The 18340-nt window shown below is 47.5% G+C and overlaps 1 protein-coding gene and 1 long non-coding RNA gene across 14 annotated transcripts in view; one reads left to right on the plus strand and one right to left on the minus strand.

Annotated features, from left to right (window-relative positions):
• Window positions 1-18340, plus strand: part of CAMTA1 (calmodulin binding transcription activator 1) — an 813334-nt gene that overhangs the window by 207443 nt on the left and 587551 nt on the right. The gene's annotated exons all lie outside the window — the stretch shown is intronic.
• Window positions 7249-16652, minus strand: LOC106007417. Of its 2 annotated transcripts, XR_001182150.2 has the most exons (4): window positions 16212-16652; window positions 15459-15539; window positions 9373-9404; window positions 7249-7741 (listed from the first exon to the last, which is right to left on the minus strand). It is a non-coding gene; the product is annotated as an uncharacterized LOC106007417 (long non-coding RNA). The 2 variants fall into 2 exon arrangements; XR_001182151.2 differs by lacking the exon at window positions 9373-9404.

Below are 18340 nucleotides of genomic sequence, written 5' to 3' on the forward strand. Positions count from 1 at the left end.
ATCTGGTCCTCCTGGGCTCTGAGGGCTCAAGGGCCATGTCAGCCCACCCAGGTGGTGGGTGGGGCAAGGGGTTCAGACCCATCCCTCCACTCCGTCAGAAAGCAGCTCCGCTGAGAAACTTCTTTATGGTCTCAGGGGGTTCCCATGAAGGGAGTCCTAGAGGCAAGAAGAGAGGCGTGGGCCTGCCTATGGGTAATGGTGCTTATGGCTGGGGAGGGGGGTGTTGTACAGGCATTTTCTTTTTCTTTTTTTCTTTTTTAAAGATTTTATTTATTTATTTGACAGACAAAGATCACAAGTAGGCAGAGAGGCAGGCAGAGAGAGAGGAGGAGGCAGGTTCCTGGCTGAGCAGAGAGCCCGATGCAGGGCTTGATTCCAGGAACCTGAGACCATGACCCAAGCCGAAGGCAGAGGCTTAATCCACTGAGACACCCAGGTGCCCTGGTACCGGCATTTTCTGACCCTGGTGGGCTTGCCTTGAGGAGGAACAGTGTTTTATGATTACCTTCATCCCAGAACCAACAGGTAGGGACAAGATTCCTGGAGGACTGTCTTCTCTCCATCTGGAAAACTCCATGGCAATTTTACAAACATTCTCTATCCTTCTAACCCTTCCTTCTCCACCCAGATTGGTACTGCCGATTATATGAGACCAGCAAAAGCAAACTCTGGGCAGACAATGCCGGTTTTATGGACATGTTTTCGATAGCTGACAGTATGTTCTCAATAACACACAGTAGACCCTACCGTCCTTCTAGCCCTAGAGCCACTGGCATCACAGAGCGGGAGCACGTGAGGGAAGATTTGTTCCCCGTCATTGGGGTCAAAACCATTTTTGGAGTCACTTCTTGCTTTTAACACCCATCCTTTCCCCGCCCAGCTTAAAGCTTCCAGCCTCTTCCGGCATCACTTCGCCCCGAGAGGAGCCCCTCTCTGTGCTGACCTGGTGCCCTACCCTGCTCTCTGTGCTTAGCATCAGAGAAGCAGCCTGGGGACCCCAAAGAGAGGGCACTGGGGATGGGGAAAGACTGTCCTTCCTGGCACCAGAGTGTCTGCTCCAACTCTGGCTCTGTGGTCCGCCAGCTGGGCAGAGGGCTCAGGCGCCCTGGCGATGAGGCGGGGCTGGCCCAGGAGCAGCATGGAGACACAGGTCCTGCCATGCTCCAAACTGCTGACTTTTCTGGTGACTTCAGTGTAGTCCTGCTCTGGGACCCGTGGACCCAGTTGGTTCTCAGGATTTGGCTTTCCTCAAGATGGAGATGGGCTGGGCAGACCTCCTGAAGGAAGAGTCTTCATCGTCCAAGCCTTTGCCGTCAACTTGGACAGTTTCTGTAAAGCCAGTTGGCGACCCTTGGGAACGGCTCCCCCGAAACACAGCCTAGCTCATTGGCGAGCAAGACCTTTCAAAGGAGTGAGTTTGGGCTTGGATGGGATTGGGCTTTGTGTGTGAATTCAATCCTGTACCCTGTGTGTGAGGAGACCTGTGGGTCAGAGCAGCTCCTGGCAGTGCGGGGGTGAGAGGGACAAAGCCCCAGACTGAGGAGTGAAGAGGAAGGGAGCTCCTCTTGGCAGACCTCTGAGTCTGCATCAGGCGGCCCCTCAGCTTCCCAGAGGGGACAGCGTCTCACTGTCAGAAATGCTGTAGGATCATCAGAGAACAAGAAATCAGCAACACAAATGGTAGTCGGGAAGCCGGCATTGGCTTCCTCTGTCTGCTGCTCTGTAAACTTGGTAAAAATTTCCATCAGGACAGAACGCAAGGATGCAGAACACTGTGGGCCCTTTGTCTTTGACCTGCAACCAAGCTGTATCCTGGAGAAGCGGATTCTGTGTCCACACCCCTGTGGCCAGCCGGGCCCACACTGGCTCTGTTCCCCTGGGACCCCCCTAACTCCACTATCTTCCAATAGTCTTGGAAATCAGTGGCTCCCTTTCCTTCTCTGTCCCAAGCCTGGGGCTTGTGATTCCAGAAACACTTGAGGCCCGAACCCCAGAGTGGTAGGCGTTGATGGCTTCTCGTTAAGGGGACTCTTCGGGGGCTGATGTGACTGGCTGCCGGCTTTTCTGGGAGAGCAGGATGGCAGTGTCAGCAGCAGAGTGACGCTCCGGCTGTGACAGGAGGTGGCTCTGCTCTGAGCTCCAAAGGAGTGTGAGTAGGAGCCGACGTGGGCTAGGGGTATATTCCACAGCACTTACAGCAATAAATAAGTAGACGAAGAAATAATTTTCTACCACCTGAGCCTCAAGGCTGTGGGGTTAGGACCCTCTGAGGGCGCCAGGATGTGTGCCCTGCAGCTGTCACAGTGGTAGGGGCTGCACACTGTGGGCTTGGCCTTGAGCCGTGACAGGAGCCAGCATGATGACCAGGGTCAGACACAGCGCCGTGGACAGGAGGGGCCGACGAAAGCAGCGGGCGGCAGCCGGGTCCTCTCCTGTCAGGGCCTGAGCTGGGAGCAGCTCCCGCACGCTGTCACATAGAGCTGGGGGGGGGGTCTCCTTTGTGCCCCGTTTATGCACCAGCCTCTTGGGTCCCAGGCTCAGGCCGTGATCATTGCATCCTGCAGAGGCGCGGGGTGCCCAGGCCTGGTCACTGGCTGCTCTTAACTGTTCACTGCCCTTGGGTCTCAGGAGTGAGGCCCGAGACCGCCCAGATGCCAGCCGTCTTGGCTGACGAAGCCCAGGCGGTGTGGGCAATCAAGCCCTTGCCAGGTGGAATCACTCCGTGTTTACAGGGGTAGTTTCCGAACTTGGCCGTGATGAATTGTGCTGCAGCAGGGCCTTGACAGTGAAAAATGGGGCCATGCAATGGGGCGCGACGGTGCAGGGTCCCCGCTGAGCTGCAGCCCGGCTCCTGAGCAGGGCATCTGGCGCCCCCGGGAGTGGTGGGTGGCTCCTCTGGCTCCCAGAGGGGAAGCGGACAGATGTGCACGCCTGTCCTCAGCTTCTCTCTTGTCTCTCTGCTCCCTGCATGCTCGCCCTTCCCCCCGGTTTTCCCCTCTGGCTCTCCCGGCCATCGTGTGGCCATCAAACACCTGTTCTGCTTTCTTGCTTCCCCTGCGTCTCTCTCTCCTCTCCTCTGCCTTTCTGCCCCTCTCCTTTCTTACTAGGTTGTTCGTTGTAATGAAATCCTACCTGTGGGACAGAGTGAGCAGGGCAGGAGGGAGATTTGGGGATGACGGGTATGTTCACTGCCTTGAGATGGTGATGGTTTCATCAGTGTAGGCAGGTGTCAGAACCCATCAGCTGTACATCTTAAGTCTATGCAGTTACTGGGTAGCAGTTCGATTTCAATAAAGCTGGTTTTGAAACCCTCACTCATTTGGAGTGGGAGAGCGGTGAGGATATGTTCTCGAATATTTGACTTTTAGAAAAGACTGTGTTCTGTCTCCCTGTAAACTAGAGGGAGGAGAAGACCCAGCCCAGGACGATTTATTTCTGGGGTTCGGCCGCTCTAACATGATTATTAGCGGCATCAGCAACCACTGTGTATGGCTGGCAGTTTAGTCTGCCTGTCCCGTCTATGAAATAGCTCTTGTGTTTGTCCCCAGAGGCTTAGGGAAAGTGAAGGGACACACCCAAGACCACCTAGGTCCATCGCAAAGTCCCACGTCACACCCAGGTCTCCAGAGTGTGACCTCTCCTCCGCCACCATCATGGGGTGGGATAAAAAGTCCCCTTGGAACAATTATCAAAGGGTGTTGGAAATTGCCCTTTAGAGGCATGTACCCGTGAGATTTGGTTTGAGTTTGAAGAGAAGATGGTCTGCTTCTCTTGCTCACGCCTTTTCTTCTCTCTGCCACGACTGTAGTCCCAGCAGTGTGCTCTCTGGGCTGAGGGACAGGCTCCCCACTACCGCTTCTGTCCACACATTCTGGCTGGCTGTGGAGAGAGGCCTCTGAGGAGGGGCCAGGGTGACACTGATGAGCATTGTGTCGGGCCGGTATTGTGTGGCGGGTTATGCAGTGGGGGGACACAAGGATTGGGTTTTAATCTTAATTGGGCCTCCCTGATCAGTCTAGGATGACAGGAAACAGCCTCTTTCGGAAAGTTAGGTTTGGTCAGATAATTGTTTCCGAGTTCTTGGAATATCCAGGTAAAACTGCCTTGGCAGCCTCTGAAATCCTAGAGATGTAAGTGAGCCCCAAGTGCTGGGTGGCGTTTTGGGGGCATTATCTTTTCTTTCTCTGACCAGATGGTATTTGTTGGCCACATGTCTGAGGTGTTTGAAGGAGGGCTAGCTCTGTCCACGGTTCGGTGTGTTCTCGGGTGTTCTTGGTGAGTGTTAGGCAAGAGTCTAATCCCTCGGGGTAGGGGGTATGCAGATGAATTTACCGTCAAGACACAGACCGTGCCCCTCTGAGACTCATGCTCCAACTCTATTCCCAGAAGAAGGTTCGGTTAGATACAACTGGAGTGAAATGTAGCCTGTTTTCCAGGAGAACTGGAGAGGTTTGTGGGTGTCAGAAGTGAGGTGGAGATTCGGGCTTTATGCTGAGTGACTCTGCTGGGGTTTTTGCAGGTCCTGGGGAGGTGGAGCTAGATCTCCTGCCCCAAACTGGGGACAAGAAGAGGCTGCCCTATTGGTAGAAACTAGGAAGCTTCTGTCTGTCGATGCGGGGCATGGTATGCCCCACCACAAAGCCTAGGTATACAAAGAGTTTTCCTACTGGACAGAGAGATACCAAGCCTACCAGGTCTGTAGAAGTGCAGCCGGATCCTGCCCTGAGAGAGAACCAACCTAACGTGATGTTTGGTCCAGGCCTCGTGAGACCCTTGGACTTTGTCAGGTACTTCTTGAAGCTGTCCTGTGGGTTTTCATCCTCAGCAGAGGGCACACACAGGACTCCTGTGGAAAGAAAGCTGGGGGACTCCCACTGTAGATAAGCTGTGGGACAGGGGTTATAAGGCAGACAAGACAAGCTCCCGCCCTGAGAGATAACCCACAGACGCCAGGAGAGGAGGACTCATGTGTCAGGAACTTTAGATAACAGGAATCTGAGAAAGATAGTGGACAAAATGCGCTTAAGATGTTTGAAGAGATGAAATAAGAAATAAAATCCACGTGACTTGACTAGGAGATAACGGGGAAATTTTTTTTGCCTCTTTTTTTTTTTTTTTAAAGAATCAATGAGTTGTTCGAGATAAACATATCTAGTAAGCGAGACCAAAAAAAAAAAAAAAAAAAAAGCCCCCATCAAACTAACTCCTAGTAGGTGAGGCCAACAAAAGCTTATACGCATGGCTAAGGAACAGGTTAGGAGGAACGAGTGAGGAGGCCGCCCAGACTCGGGGGCAGGAAAGTCGAGATGTGGCCGTGGGTGAGGAGGTCCTGCCAGTCTCCAATGGGGTCTCAGAAGGAGAAGACAGAACGAGAGGGAGGCGGACTTGGGAGAAACACAGCCGAAGGAAGAAAAGACAGACCCAGATCCTCCTACTGAAAAGGAACACGGGGTCCCATAAAAGCCCAGATGCGCGTGTGGGTAGAGCATGGCGCAAGGAGTGAGCGCCAGAGATAAGGCAAACCTTTAAACCCCCAAGAAAGCAGCTGCAGTAAAACCTCACTTATTTGGATAAATACGAAGAGGGGGAAATGTAGGACAGGGCCTGCCTTCTCGGTTATTAATACGCCTTGCTAGGAAAATGACAGGGGAAAAGGTGCTTCCGCCCTCCCACACTGGCAATGGAGCGCCGGCCTCTGACAGCGGCAGGGTCCTCGCGTGTCTGCTCCGGGGGCTCCGCGAGCCGCTGTGTACCCGACGCGCCACGGATGCTGTGTCTGCTCCATGAATACCTTTCAGGGATAAGCCTTCAGATATGGGCTGTGGGCCTGGGATCCCCTTGACAGGTGCTGCTGAGAACGAAAATGTGATCTTTCCAGGGTGCTTACCTCCTATTAATAAAGGGGAAAAAAAGCAAACTAAATTAATCTCGGGAAGTAAAGTGCCATATGAATCAGCTTTCCTCACTCTGAAAATAACTTGCAAAGAATTTATAGATCCCCTAAGTTCTGCTGATTTTTTATATTGTTTACTTTCCTCTCCAAAATATCAAATAATTCACAGGTGGTGGGGATGGTGGCTAGAGGGATAATTTGCAGTGAGAAATGGACAGCAAGAGAAATTTCCTTCTAGGGGGTCAGTGCTAGGGTGACTCCCTAAGACTAATGGTGCTGGATTAATAACCCGGGTCTGCTTCAATATTCATGGCCTGTTCCCTCTGAAGGCTGGGATATTTCCCACTTTTATGTCCTGCACAAAACTGTAAAGCAAAGATGGTTTCATGGCAGCTATGTGCGTAATGAGATGCGCGAGAGCCGCTCCTGGTCATTAATCAGCGTTTGCGGGAGGCTTCTGGAAGCCTGACCTATTGCCGCGGCAGCTGATCTGAATGCAATGACTTTCCCCTGTGGGAATGGATGCCGCAGGACCCAGAGCTGGCTCTGGAGGCCCCAGGGGGTCCTGGCCACACTGTCGCGCTGCGGGGAGGCGGGGACGTTCAGACCTTCCCCGTGCACAGGCGGAGAGCTGGGGTCTCCTCAGCAAAAGGACCGCTGGGTGTTGGAGGGAAGTGGGATGTAGCCCCCAGTTTCTGGGGTCATCTCCTCAGCCCCTCTGGCCTCAGTGTGGTGGGTGGTGGCTGAGGAGGGTGGGCACAACTGCATTTGTCAGGAATTGCGTGCGTCTCTGTGCCAGGCTCTGGGCTAGGTGCTGGGGAGACATTTAATAATTAAGACATTGCCTCTGTTGGGACATCTGGGTGGCTCAGTGGGCTAAGCATCTGCCTTTGGCTCAGGTCATGATCCTAGGGTCCCGGGATCGAGTCCCACTTTGGGCTCCTTGCTCAGCAGGGGGCCTACCTCTCCCTCTGCCTCTTTCCCCTGTTTGTACACACACTCTCTCTCTCTGACAAATAGATAAAATCTTAAAAAAAAAAAAAAAAAAAGACATTGCCTCTGCCTTCAAGGTGCTCCCCGGGGAGTGGGAAGAGCAGACACCCAAACAGATGATTGCAGCAACCCCGAGGGATGCCGCGGTGGGTGTCTGATCAAGGCCCAGAGGACCGCTGCTAACCCCCTCAGGGAGTGGAGGTAGCGGAGGGGGCTGGGGCTGGGGGGGCTTCCTGTCCGAGCAGGATCTGAGCCAAATCGAAGGAGTCAGTCCAGTTTGAGGAAGGGCAGGAGAGGAGGGGACCCCATGGGCGAAGGCCCAGAAGGGAGACGCGCCATCACAGCGAGGGACTGCAGGGCCGTGGTCGGAGGCGGCACATTCATGCTCCTCTTACGCTTATATTTAGGGAGGTGTGTGGGGCACAGCCGACGTGTCATTCAGGTGAATGGATTTTGGATTTTGGATTTTGGAGGGCAGGAGGCTGGGTGGAGAAGCGACAGCAGTTCGAGGTTTCCTGCAGCCTTGCGGCTCCTCTTGCCAGAATTCAGGTATAAGCAAACACCACACAATTAGTTTCACAAGGTTTTAGGGACCTTCACGGGTGGTTTCCTGTCATAGGGGAGGGGGCCCTTTCTCCAGCGTTTGACCCAGGAATTAAGGTTTGCATGCGGGTCAGGAGCTGTTGTCCACCTTCTCTGGCCCAGACTTCTCCTGGCCACTTCCGTAGGTCTTATCCTTGTGCTGGGGCTTTCTCTGACAGGTGACAGAGCTAGGTTTGGGGTGGATCCTTGGTCTTGGTCTTTGAGCGTGCTTGGTGAAGTTTGGTGCTTCGGGAAGTTTCCAGCTTCTCGTACCTAGAGAAGGGGGTGGGGAAAAGCAGCCAAAGGGTCAGTGTGGTAGCATTTTCCTGCCCAGATCTTGGAGACAAAAATAACAAACACACCCCTCCCCTTTCCTGGTTGTATTTAGGGACATGCACATGCACACACATACACACGTCACTCTAGCTGCTGGGATTCGAGATAACATCACGGCTACAGCATTGAGAGGCTGCTTTGAGGCTCTGTAGCGGTGCATGGGCTACATTTAAAAACCAGCAATTAAAGTTGAAGCCTGAGGGCACCACCCCTGGGAGGCCCACTTGCCCTGGGGCAAGGGATGAGTTGAGGCTTCCTTCTATATTTCGGGGACCTAGAGATCAATATATGCCAGGTTACAGTTTCTTTTCCGTTCTTTAAATCTCAGCACTCGCTTGGGCCCATATTTTCAGTCTGCTCAGTCGGCCTGGTGTTTCTGGTGGCAGATGTGGTGACTCTGTGTCTTTTTATTTATTCCCTTCGGCGGTAAGGCCTAGGTTAACCAGAAATACTCTTCTGCATTTTTCTTCCTGACACTTCTCTGGGTCCCAGTTTGTGGCAGAAATGAAGCTGGAGAGAGAAAGTGTGTCATGTGGTGGGGCCGGCAGGGACACGGCCGCCAGGCGTGTCTTACTTGTGGAGCACGGATGTCCCTGCCGGGGAGTCTCTGGGTGGCAGGGCTGGGGGTCCGGGCGGACCAACAGCCAGCCCTCAGAGCACGAACCAGTGAGACCTGCCAACCCCGCCGAGCCCCCGGTCTTCCAGCCTAGAGCCTGTCTTAGACACGGGTGCCCCTCTAGCCAGGCTCCTGGTTGCTCTCGGAAACCCCAGCTGGAGTTCTCACACCTCTTCCTTCTTGCTCCTGTCTGGGGGTCCGAGCTCCGCCCTGCAGACTGCCCTTCCTCCCAGCCTGTCTCTGCTCATCCTGACCCTTGGCCACCATGCCTGACTCCAGACTGCCTGGGACACTTGTCCATGGGCATCCCTGTGGGGCCTGCAGAGACACTCTGGTGTTGGTATTCCTCGTCTCGTGTCTCCATCCATCCCCCCAGCTTGGGGTCTGGGTGTCCTTGTCCTTCTGCCTGTCCAGAGCATCGTGGGGCACCTGGTGTGCTCAGTGAGGGTTTGGGACGTTAGAGGTGAATAAACGTGCACTTTTATTCTTTCTGACCTGGGCCTCAAAGTGTTCTGAAGTTAGGATTTTTAATAACTTGGAAGAACCCCCAAACAAAGTAAAGACCGAATGCCCAGGTCTCGATTTCCCCCTTACTTCCTAGGTCCAGATGAGAATGCACACCCCACCCACCTTCCCCCAAAACTTCAAGAAAGGTCTCTGTCCTAAGATCTGGGGACCAGATACTAACCCGAAGCCAGGGAACTTCTCCTGAGGCCTCGAGACCTGGAGCAAACAACTGTCTGGAGCTTGATTTCTCCTTCCATAAAACGGGGAGATTTATCCACTGTGGCAGTATATGGTATACATACATTAAAGCCCATAGAACTTTTTTTATGCAAAAAATTGATGAGGACTAAAATTAATTGAATGCAGTTGGAGCTCTAAGCACCATAGATTACAGAATTGTTTATTACAGATGGTTCATTCATTCACCCGTTCAGCAAACACTTACTGGATGCTATGGGACGTGCTGTCAGGCAAATTCTGAGGACGAGAGAGAGTAAAAGGACAGCAAGTCAGGACACCGTTTCAGAGCAGTGAACGTGGGAGGTGTTATTGGTTTGGAGTCAGATCTGGATCAAAACCTTGCTCCTTCATTGTCTAGCACAACTAATTTAACCTCAACCCCAGTTCCTTTGTCCATCGTCATACATGAATCACACTCAGTTTCCATGGTGGTTGTCGCATAGCAAGGCTCTCAGTTTGAGAAGACCCATAGTAGGGCTTACTACGCAGGAGCCTTTGTCACTACTCTAATCAGCATTACTACGCTTACATAGTAGGCACATAGTAGGGCTTACTACGCAGGAGCCTTTGTCACTACTCTAATCAGCATTACTACGCTTACATAGTAGGCACATAGTAGGGCTTACTACGCAGGAGCCTTTGTCACTACTCTAATCAGCATTACCACTGCTATAAAATCAAGGGCTCTAGTAGTTGTCCATGTCTATTCAGTCATCTCCTGGTGATTTTGTAAACATCTAGAAACATCTTTTTGTGTAGCCTATGACTGAGTGGTCAACTTCTCTAGAGCAGGGGCGCTTGAACTTTTTGGTTTTAGGAGCCCTTCACGCTCTTAAAATGTTGTCAAGGACCCCAAAGACCTTTTGCTTCTGGGATGAGAGCTATAATATTTACTGCACCAGAAAATAAAACAGGGGCGCCTGGGTAGCACTGTCGGTTACGGAGGAGTCTGCCTTTGGCTCAGATTATGATCTCGAGGTCCTGGGATGGAGCCCCATGTCAGGCTCTCTGCTCAGCGAGGAATCTGCTTCTTCCTCTCCCTGTGCTCCTCCCCCTGCTCATGCTCGCTTTCTCTCTCTCTCTCTCTCAAATAAATAAATAATCTTAAAAAAAGAGAAGACAAATTAAAATTTGTATTTTTCATTAAAAATAACAGTAATAAAGTCATTTTATGTTAATATAAATGCACATCATTTACTGAAAAGTAACTATATTTTCCAACAACAAATGAAATTTAGTGAGAAGAGTAACATTGTTTTACATTTTTACAACTTTCTTCAATGTCTAGCTTCATGGAATACTATTGAATTCACACATCTGCTTCTGCCTTCAATGTTACAATATTTGAAATGTATGAAGAAATTAAGCCTCATATACATAATTTTAAAAAGCGAGAAGTATTTTAATTGTCTTTTCAGAGAATTCTGAATATTCTTCTTGGATATTATACTGAAACTTGACAAGTAGTCCTTTTTAGAGGTTAATTGCAATGTGGAATCTGAAACAAAGTACAAAATATCACAGTGGTAAATGCAAGTTTTCCCAAATTCTCATTTTTCTGGAAAATTCCAATTTTGTCGTTGCCTGCAAGTCTGATCAATTGAAGTGAGAGTCCTACTATGTTCACTTAAAAAAAATCTGTCAGATGCGTATTTGTTAATTTCCAATTTTATTCCATTTTGGTCAGAGAACATAGTTGTATGATTTGAATTCTTTAACTTTTAGATTTATCCAGACCTGTTGTATGGCTCAGAATATAATCTACCGCAATAACTGTTCTGTGTGCACTTGAAAGGAAAGTGTATTCTGTTGTTAGTCGGAATGTTCTGTAACCGTCTGGTAGGCCAGGTTGGTTGATAGTGTCATTTAGGTTTTCCACATACTGTTCTTATGTCTGCTTGATTTTCCAACTAAGGGAGGAGTGTGGAAATCTCTAAAATTGTGGATTTTTCCATTTCTGCTTGTATTTCCATCAGTTTTTGCTTCGTATATGTTGAACATCTCTTGTTTGGTGTGTATACACACATAGAAGCATATACTTACTTGTGCCTATTGGATATTTTAATTTTTTTTATTTAAAAAGCTACTATTTGAGCATAGTTGACACACAGTGTTAGAAGATATTTACAAGTGATCTAGCCAATCAGGTTTAAGATCCAAAATACATAAAGAACTTCTATGATTCAAACCACCCCCTCCAAAAAAATTTCAATTAAAAAAATGGGTTGAGGACCCGAATAGCATTTTTCCAAAGAAGACATGCAGATGGCCAACAGACACATGAAAAGGTGCTTAAGCATTTATGACTGTGATGTCCTTTTGATTAAATGACTTCTTCATTATTGTGAAATGAACCTTTCTACCTCTGGGAGTGCTTTATGTTCTGAAATCTACCTCGTGTGATAGCAGTATCACCACCTCAGATTTCTTCTGGTTAGTGGTGGCACAGTGTAGCTCCTTCTGTTTACCTTCAGTCTCTTTTTTACCTTTAAAGTGAGCACCTTGTAGACAGCATATCGTTGAATCTTGCTTTTAATAAATCTTTTTTAAAAAAAGATTTTATTTATTTATTTGACAGAGAAAGAGAGAGAGATCACAAGTAGGCAGAGAGGCAGGCGGGAGGGGGGGAAGCAGGCTCCCCACTGAGCAGAGAGCCCGATGAGGGGCTCGATCCCAGGACCAAGGGATCATGACTTGAGCCGAAGGCAGAGGCTTAACCCACTGAACCACCCAGGTACCCCAGTTAAATCTTGATTTTAAAGCCAATCTTATAATCTCTGTCTTTTATTGGAAGTTTTAGCCTATTTATATTTCATGTGATTGTCAGTATGATTGGGTTTCCATTTGATTTCTATTTTTTTCCCATCTGCTGTTTGTTTCCCTTTTCTCCTTTTCTACCTTCTTTTCAATTAACTGACAAATTAAAAAAATTTTTCTTAGTCCATCTTTTCTGTTTTATTGGCTTATTAGCTCTAACTCTATTATTTCAGTGGTTATTACAGGTTTTAGTACACATGCTTAACTTATCACAGTGCATGTTCAAGCGGTATTGAACCATGGCATGTCTAGTGTAAGAAGCTTACGCCAGTCTAGTTCCATTTCTGTTCCATTCTTTCCTTATTCTTTTCACACATTTTACTGTAGATATGTCGTAAGCCCCATAATTAATTATTATTTTTGCTTTAAATAGTTAATTGTCTTTTCAATAGATTTAAGTAATCCAATAGTCTATATTTTTTTAAAAGATTATTTATTTATTTATTTGACAGAGATCACAAGTAGGCTGAGAGGCAGGCAGAGAGAGAGGAGGAAGCAGGCTCCCCACCGAGCAGAGAGCCCGATGCGGGGCTCGATCCCAGGACCCTGGGACCATGACCTGAGCCGAAGGCAGAGGCTTTAACCCACTGAGCCACCCAGGCGCCCCTCCAATAGTCTATATTTTTAAAAAGATTTATTTATTTGAGATAGAGAGAGTCTGAGCAGGGGGAGGGGTGGAGGGAGAGACTCCTCAAGCAGACTCCCTGCTGAGCATGGAGCCCAACACGGGGCTTAATCCCAGGACCCTGAGATCATGACCTGAGCTGAAATGAAGAGTCGGCCACTTAACTGACTGAACCACCCAGGGGACCCATTGTCTTTATATTTACCCACATATTCACCTTTTTTGGTGCTCTTCATTTCCTTCTGTAGATCCAGGTTTCCATCCTGGATCTACATTTTTCCTTGTGCCTGAATGACTTCCCTTAACATTTCATGTCATGCATATTTGCTGGTCATGGATTTTTTCAGGTTTTGTAGCTCTGAGAAGAAGTCTTTGTTTCTGAAAGATCTTTTCATTGGAGGAAGAATTCTAGGTTGACAGTTTTTCCTCTCAGAACTTTATAGAAGTGCTCTATGTCTTCCGGGTATTTGGCAAGACTTTTTCTCCTTTTGGCCAAGATGGAGTAGCACGAGCTGGATGTATCCTCTGTCTTGTCTTGTTTCTGGTGAGACCTCTGCAGGTCCACATGTCCTTATGTCTCTGTATACAATGTGTCTATTTTCTGTGGCTGCTTTTAGGATTTTGTCTTTGTCACTAGTTTTAATTGAGTTGATTATTATGTGCCTTGGTATTGTTTTATTTATTTATTTAGTGACTGGGCTCATCAAACTTCTATCTGTGGATTTATAATTTTTATCAAATTTTGATATTTTTGTCCATATTTTTTCAAAATTTCTTCTGTCCTTTCTCCTTTGGAAACATTATGCATGCTAGATTGAAGCTGTCATGGATGCTCTGTTCATTCCCCCCCCCCCCACCTTCTCTCTCTTTCATTTTGGTTAGTTTTTATTTCCATGTCTTTAAGTTCACTAATATTTTCTTTGGAGAAGTCTGATTTTCTGTGACTCCTATCCAGTAGGTTTTCTTTTCTTTCTTTCTTTTTTTTTTTTTTTTCTAATCTCATATTGCAACTTAGGTTTTCATTGCAATTTTCTTCCTTAGAAGTTTTACTTGGGTCTGTTTAAAATTTCTGTGTCTCTTGTTCTTCTTTCTTCTTCTTCGTCTTTCTCCTCCTCCTTCTCCTTCTTTTTTAAGAATTTATTTGAGAGAGAGCCAGACGCCATGAGATGGGGAGAGGAAGAAGCAGGCTCCCCACTGAGCAGGGAGCCTGACACTGGGCTCAGTCCCAAGACCATGGGATCATCATGACCTGAGCCAAGGGCAGAGGCTTTAGCCCCTGAGTGACCCTCCATGTCTTTTCTCTTCTTAATGTGCTCAATCTTAACTGCTGATTTTCTCATTGTGTAATTTTTGGTTTGGTTGTGGCTGATTTTTCTTTTCATTATGAATAATATTTTCTTGCTTCTTTACAGGCTTGGAAAATTTCTGTTTGCTCCCAGACATATGAATTTCACTTTGCTGGGTAGGGTACACATTTTCATTTCTATAAATATTCGTGAGCTTTGCCCTAGAGCTTTGTTAGGTGATCCACAGCAGCCTTGAGTCTAGGGCTAATTTTTCGCTAGGACTGAGGTAAAATTCTACTAAACACTCTACCCATGCCCTAGATATTATGATGTTTTTCATTCTGGTTGGTGGGAATAGGCCCTATTATGGGATGAATCTAGTGGATGATGGTGATTGTTCACTAATTCATTGGGATGATTCATCATATGACCTCAGACAGTTTCCTCATATACATGCATTAATCTGTATTTTCTGAAGACATGGATAGCTGTATAGCTCTGGAGTTCTCTGTGTGCCTTTCTCTGGTATTCTGCCTCTGACCTCCTCCTGTTCTGGCCTCCTTGGTCCCTAGCCATTCTCCCCAACTCAGGGGGATTGCTGGGCTCTGCCTGGGTCCCCTTCCTGTGCCACGACCTGTATGTCTATAGGCCTATACATGTGTAGAGAACCTGTAGACGTTCTCTTGTAAGCAGCTGGGCAGCCATAGGCCTCACTTTGTTTGTTTCCCATCTCTCTGGGACTGCTGTCCTTCATTGCCTGATGTCCAGTGTCTAGAAAACTGGTGTCTCCTCTGTGTTGTCTAGCTTTTTAGCTGTGTCGAGCCAGAGGATACATCCAGCTCATGCTACTCCATCTTGGCCAGAAGGAGAAGTCTTGCCAAATACCCACATCTCAATAACCGTAATTTGTCGGTCATCCTTTCAAGTAAAAATGCTGTTCCATGGAACAAGTAGCTAGTTTAGCTACTCATACCAATCACACACACGCTTTTCCCCAGGACGGCCACCTGACATACTTCAGTTGTCAGTAGAAGGCTTTGGGCCTCCTTCCGTTCTGTCACATAGGGTACTGAAAAGACATGTAACCAAAGATTGATATTTAATAAAACCAGTAATTTTTGGAAGTAAGCCAAACATTCATCAATAGATGAATAGATAAAAATGTGGGATTCACACACACACACACATACAGACACACACACAGGAATATTACGCAGCCATAAAAAGGATGAGGTCTTGTCATGGGCCACAACATGGACGGAGCTGGAGGTGTGATGTTTTGTGAAAGACCATTTCCATATATACGCCATCCTCCAGTCATATATGGAAATTTAGGAAACAAAACAAATAAATGAACAAAGCAAAAAAAGAGGCACACAAAAACCCAGACTCTTAAATACGGAGAACAAACTGGCGGTTACCAGAGGGGAGGCGGGCGGGGGTGGGTGGGTGGAACAGATAAAGGGGATGAAGGGTGCAGACTTCCAGCTACAGAGTCAGTCAGTCACAGAGCGGGGAAGTAGAGCATAGGCAATACAGGCAACAAGATGGAAATGAGATTACCTGGTGACGGGCAGTGACGCCACCGTGGTGAACACTGAGTCACGTAGAGGATTGCTGAATTATTACATTCTGCACCTGAAACTAGTGTAACACTGTTGTTAGTTATACTTCAGTGAAAAAGAAAAAAAGAAAACCCATCATTTTTACTGCTTCATTAAGGAATTCTTAAGTAGAGCCGGAGTGTTTCGGAAAGTGTGCGGTGACGAGGAATACGATGGCTAGTACAGTTTGTTGCTGCCTCCTTAACTGGTACCAAGTCCCCAACAGTTTTCCCTGCTGTTACTTTTGCTCTAGCAGTGCAAATTGCAACACAGAGAAAAAGGCAAATAACTTCTTAGTATTATAAAAAAATCGTTTTGACCTCAAAGTCCCCTAAAGGGGTCTTGGGGATGTCCCAAGGACCCATGGACCACACTTGGAGAACTGCAATCACTTACAGACACTCTTTACCTGTGTACGGATATATGGGATATATGGACAGAAATGTTTCTTTGTAGCAGTGTTTACACTAGTACAAATTTGAATACTGTTAAGTGGGTATCAGAAGTACAACAGGTAAATGAACTGTATACTTATATAATGAATAATATGTAGCAATTAAAATGCATCAACTAAAGCTATATGTGTCTACATGTATAAAGATCAAAACAGCTGGGTAGAAAAAAGCAACACATTGCAGAAAGAGATGTGCGGTATGATGCTGTTTATATAAGCTTAAAATGGAAAAGAATGTATATGTTTGTGGATACCTACATTTGTAGTATGGACATAGTGGCTTCCTCTTGGAGGGAGGAGGATGAGATGGGAGAGGTGACAGGAACCCTAGTTAAGTCTGTAATTTGAGTTTTCATTTCCAAAAAATAAATCTGAGAAAATCCAGCAAAATAGGAACACTTGAAAGCGTGGTTGATGGGCAGGTAGTTTTTTATGATATTCTGTAGTTTTGGGAAGGCTTCAAATTCTTCATATTCACCATCGTCTACCTTGCTTCTGAGAAATACACAAAAAGAGAAGATGCATCAGTAGATGGTAGGTTCCCAGTTCCACGGAACAGGCTCAGTGAGCACTGGCTAGAGAGCTCCCCCCGGGATTATCCTGGTGCCCGCAGCTGTCATTTACTGAGGACCGCGGGCTTGACCAAGCTTCACATTCAACTTCATGATCACCTATGAAATGGGATTATTGTCCTAATGAGACCATGCATGTTCTGAGATGTGTAACTCACCCGAGGTCACGCAGTCAGTTGTGAAGTCACAGTTAGAATCTGGGTCTGTCTGTGCTTTCCCCCCTCTACTGATGTCTGAGATGACAGGCTTTTCATGTGAAGTTATTCTGTTTCTATGTCTCCTTCAGCTCTTCCCAACCACTTTTTTTTTTTTTTTTTTTTTTTTTTTTGTCGTTCGTTAGGTTTCTACTAAGTGAGCCAGCTGGATCAATTACATTGTGTTTGTTGCTATAGCAACAATAATGGGGCAGTATTATTAGGTATTATTACTGTTCGGCGGTGTTGGGAGATTCAGCCAAGCTGAGGTCCTGCGACGTGCAGAGGGCTCTTGCCAGTGGCTGCAGCTTTCTTGTCTTTGAAGCTAACTGTGTCGTGCCTGTGCTTCGTTCCGTGAGGCCTTGGAAGTCTGGGGTTGGGACTATATAGACTGCTCTCAGAAGGCTTCTTGATCAGTTTTGTGACGGGATCATTTATAGTGTTTTAGGTGATGAAACAAAAGAACCTTTTGAGGTTGTTGATAATAACATCCCACGGACACATCAAGCATTGTCTAAAGATTGATTTGAGTTAATTGAGTAGATGATGGAAAGAGATGGTCTATATACTCGTGTAGTTTTTCCCTCTTGCAGCTGTCTGATGAAGAAAAACGGAGGCAGAATCCTTGAGATTACATTAATGCATCTGGGAAGAGGGGTTGAGAATTTCCAGGGTTTAAAAATAGAAGGCTGAGAGTTTTGTAGGGATGTTTACCTGCCAGCGCTCCTGCAGAAGCCGGAGAGGGTACGTGCTGCAGAGAGCCGGTTAGCGTAGCTGGAGAGACTCCCGCGTGGAGGTGGGACATTACACCTTCCCCTGCTAATTAACAAGGCATTCGTTCCCTGCCAAACCCATTCTTTCCGTTCGTGCGGCTTTCTTGGCGTGTTGGGGTCTTCACATCTGTCTTCACAGCATCTGGAAGTATGGACCGTGTTTTCTTTATGTTTTAAAGAACTCAAGGCCAGCACAGCCTGGAGAAGCCATGACTCTCAAACACTGTGGGTGGATATATATATTGGTGTGATCTTTTTGCCTGTAATTTGTAAGCATGATGGTGAAAAGTGCCAGCACTGGAGCCGGACTGCCGCTTTCTGGCCGTGAGTCGTTGGGGAAGTCATTTACCCTCTCTGTGCCTCAGTTTCTTCAGCTCTGAAATGAGGCTACAGAGTAGTAAGAGTACTTACTTAATTAGGTCACTGTGAGTGCAAGACATGGAAAGTGCTTACCATGGTGTCTGCACAGAGCGAACCTGCAGTAGGTGTTAGTGCCAGTAAAACTGTATTCTCTTTTGAGTCAACAACTCCACATTTAGGGATTTACCCTGTAAAAAAGCTGTCATATGTATTCAAAGACACATTGACCTGGATATTCACCGTGGCATTGGCACTGGGAAGTGACCTAAGTGTCCATCAGTGAGGGACTGATGAACCATGAAATGGAATTCAGTGCAGCTGTTGGAAAGACTCAACAGCGGGGTGCCTGGGTGGCTCAGTCGGTTGGGGGTCTGACTCTTGGTTTCGGCTCGGGATGATCTTGGGATCATGATCTTGGGATCATGATCTCCGGGTTGTGAGATCCAGCCCTGTGTAGGACTCTGTACTCAGCGAGGAGTCTGCTGGGG

The sequence above is a fragment of the Mustela putorius genome, unplaced genomic scaffold, assembly GCF_011764305.1.
Source record: "Mustela putorius furo isolate JIRA1106 unplaced genomic scaffold, ASM1176430v1.1 tig00003853_pilon_pilon_pilon, whole genome shotgun sequence".
Lineage (NCBI taxonomy): Eukaryota > Metazoa > Chordata > Mammalia > Carnivora > Mustelidae > Mustela > Mustela putorius.